This window comes from Miscanthus floridulus, chromosome 16 (genome assembly GCF_019320115.1).
Source record: "Miscanthus floridulus cultivar M001 chromosome 16, ASM1932011v1, whole genome shotgun sequence".
NCBI classification, from domain to species: Eukaryota; Viridiplantae; Streptophyta; class Magnoliopsida; order Poales; family Poaceae; genus Miscanthus; species Miscanthus floridulus.
In genome coordinates, this window is record NC_089595.1 from 99,994,154 (window position 1) to 99,997,529 (window position 3,376).

Sequence of the window (3,376 nt, forward strand, 5' to 3'; positions counted from 1 at the left end):
ATCTAGAAAAGTAACCTCAAGTTCCACCTATTTTGTTGTTGTTTTGACTTTTGTGAGCAGAATTATTGAGAAGCCGGACCTAACACAAACCTAGCAGCTAAGGTGTGTTTGGCTCGAGTGCAAAGTTAGATGGGACGTGACCATCTACGGATTTCGAGGCATTATGACAATCACTAATAATTAAAAAAGCAATCTCTATCTTGTCATCATCATAATTATTAAGTAATAATATAACATACTAGTAATCTTTAATTTATTTATTAATGATAAAAATTAAAAACTATGAACAACTTTTTCTAGCAATTTTTTTATAGACAAATTTATTCATTATCTACAGAGAATATTCCCTTACGGTGAATATCTATGTTTAAGTCGTCCACCAAACAAAGCGAGCAAACACTGCTCATGCATAGATTGTCATCTCTCCGTCTAGAGATATCTACCACTCTAAGAGCAAAAGCCTAAGATCTAAAATACATTTTTAATAATTTTTTTAATTTTATACAGTATAAGATAAAATTATAGGCCGTACTAGAGAACGGCTCGATGCTTCGATGGCCTAGTTGCAAGTAACCAACCACCGATGGTGTCCGAGTTTGTCCTTGACACTGCACGTCTCCACTCCATTGCTTCTACAACGCGAGATGTCACTTTTATATATTTCGGTGTTGAATTCGCGCGCCTTATTTTAAGACCAAACCAGTCAAATTCCACTCGATTTTTTTCAAACTTTTTATTCATCATCGCAATGACGTGGTTGACAAACAAAAAATGCAACACTAGTAGCAACAGCTTCGTAGCGGTAGTGGCAGTCGAAAAGCACCCATCATTATCAACGCGCGTTTAATCACGCAGCAGTGCGTGTGCCTGTCACGGTAGCTAGCGGGGAGCAGCATAGGAACAATCACGCCGCGGCGGCGTCCTTCGTCTCCTCCTTGACGGCGGCGTTCGTCATCTCCTCCTTGATGGCGGCGGCCAGCTGGTCGCACTAATACAGCCTCTCTAGTCCTAGTTCCTCAACCGGAAGCAAACATCCGGGACTAAAGGGGTCCTTTAGTCCCGGGTCAGGAACTGGGACTAAAGGTCCTTCCAGCTTTGAAAAAAATAATGTCTCCACCGCTGCGAGATTTGAACCTAATACCTCATACATTGCTTTGCGCGTAGCTTACCACCCCACCTACACAACACATCTAACAATGGATGGGATGCTTCCCTTTTGAACTAACCCATCGGGGGACCTTTAGTCCCGGTTGATGTTACCAACCGGGACTACCAACCGGGACTAAAGGTTGGAGGACTTTTAGTCCCGGTTGATGGCTCCAACCGGGAGTAAAGGTCCACCTTTAGTTCCGGTTGGTATCTCCAACCGGGAGTAAAGATCCCCTGCCACTGTGCCGAATACAGTAGCCGTTGGGCAGGGATCTTTAGTCCCGGTTGGAGACACCAACCAAAACTAAAGGTCTCTCTAGTCCCGGGCGCAAAAAATGTCGGAACTAAAGCTTATTTTAGCTTCGGATGAAAGGTCTGTTCTCTGCTAGTGTCGTAGGCCTCCTCCCACGCCGCCTTCATCTCCGGCGTCCACATGTCCGGGACGGCGTCCCTGATGGTGTCCAGCAGCGCCGTCCTGACGACCTCAAAATGCGCGTCGGCGACGCCCGGCTTGACGTGCGTGGCGCCCAGCCGCTTCAGGGTGTGGCCTCCCTCACCTTCACGTCGCCGGTGCTCCTCAGCTGCGTCGCGGACTCGCAAGCCTGGAAACCAAAGCAAAGCAGCAGGAGGAGATGAGGACAGCTAGAAACATGTGCGTACAGACCGGCAGACCAGCTAGGAGATCGAGATGGCTGACCATGACGAAGACGGTGACGGCGTGGCCTTGAGCTTGGGGTGGTTCTCCAAGGGCGCGTCGCCGGCGTCGTCGCGCAGGAAGGAGAACATCTGCTTGGCGCCCGGCGCGATCTCAAAGATCCTTTTTTTTTTACATGACACGAAACAAAATGATGGTTTCAGAGTAAACACATGTCATTAGCCACGGAAACAGATTGCATGCAAATGTACTGTCACCACTCGTCACACCTGACGAAGAACTTAAGAGCAATTGACTCGGAGTCGTTCTTCATGGCTTTCCATGAACGGAGGACAAGCTCTTCCTGTGTATCACTGAACCCCATTCTTACCTACTGTTCAGCAAGGAGATTTTGTGTTCTCTGTGTGATGCTACTCTGGTGCGAGATCTGATCGTTGTTTATATAGGCAACCAGGGTGAGTGACCCTCTGGTTGAGGGAGAAACTAGAGGGCGTGCTTTGATTTTTCGGAGAGGTGAGTGGCTCTTGATTGTGCGAACGGGGCAGAGGCATCTTCTGGTTCCAAAAACTAAGATATCGTGCTGATTCCCAGGATACTTTGGGGGTGAATGGTGATATCGTCCGTCCATGACTCTTGACTCCATGCGCTGGCCACGTCGTGGAAGATTTTACATCGTTTCCACTACTTTTTTTTTGTTTTTTATAATATGAATATGCACATCGTTTCCACTTCCTTTTTTTTTACCATGAATAGAACTTCTAGAATTGCATTCTTGACGGAGGTACTTCCTCTGTATAAAAAGAACGAAAATCCTTCTTTCAAAGTCTCTCCAGTAAATTTAAGGGGTGTTTGGGAGCTCCGCTCCCGTTTTTTAACTCCGCTCCACCAACTCCACCATGGAGCAGCTCTACCGTGGAGTTTGTGGAGCAAGTGGTACTGTTTAGCACGTAGGCTAGCTCCAACTCCAGGAATAAGTTATTTCCCTGCAAATGGTCTATTATGCCCCAGATTTTATGTTTGTCGTATGTTTTTATGTCTGCGGGGCGAGGCTAAAATGCAACAAGGTGCAATTAATATAGCAATTGCACAGACCACAAAAACACCTCCCGCCCCCGCGCCCGACAAAAACAGGCCACGCCCATTCTGGACGGTCCCGCATCCACCCGCGCGTGGGCCGCGCGCAGCTGCCAGCACGTGGGCCGCTCGCCTCCCCGCAAAAATGGGCCGCGCGCATCCGATTCGTCCGAATCGAGCGCCAATTGCAGCGCCGTGTGTCTTGTGATTGCAACCTCAATTCTGTTCTGGTTGCAACATATATGCGTGTGCACGGGATGTCTTGAACGGCAAGTAAGAAATACAACAAAAACAGAAAAAGGGATCGCCTGAGGAGGAAAAACGCATCCCACCCCACGCCCCCCTCTCTCGCAGTAGAGGCATCGCCGCCGGCGGCGGAGCGCCTTGAGGGGGAGCGCGCTCCTCGCCCTGCACCGCCGCGCGAGCCGCCTCCCCGCGTCCCGCCTCCAGCATCGAGATGGGGCCAACGCCGTCGTCGCTCGTCGAGGCTGGGCCGCT

General features: G+C 49.2%; 1 pseudogene; it reads right to left on the minus strand.

The window, feature by feature from the left end:
- Positions 1-863: 863 nt before the first annotated feature.
- Positions 864-2,168, minus strand: LOC136514390 (anaerobic nitrite reductase NSHB5-like; annotated as a pseudogene).
- Positions 2,169-3,376: the final 1,208 nt, after the last annotated feature.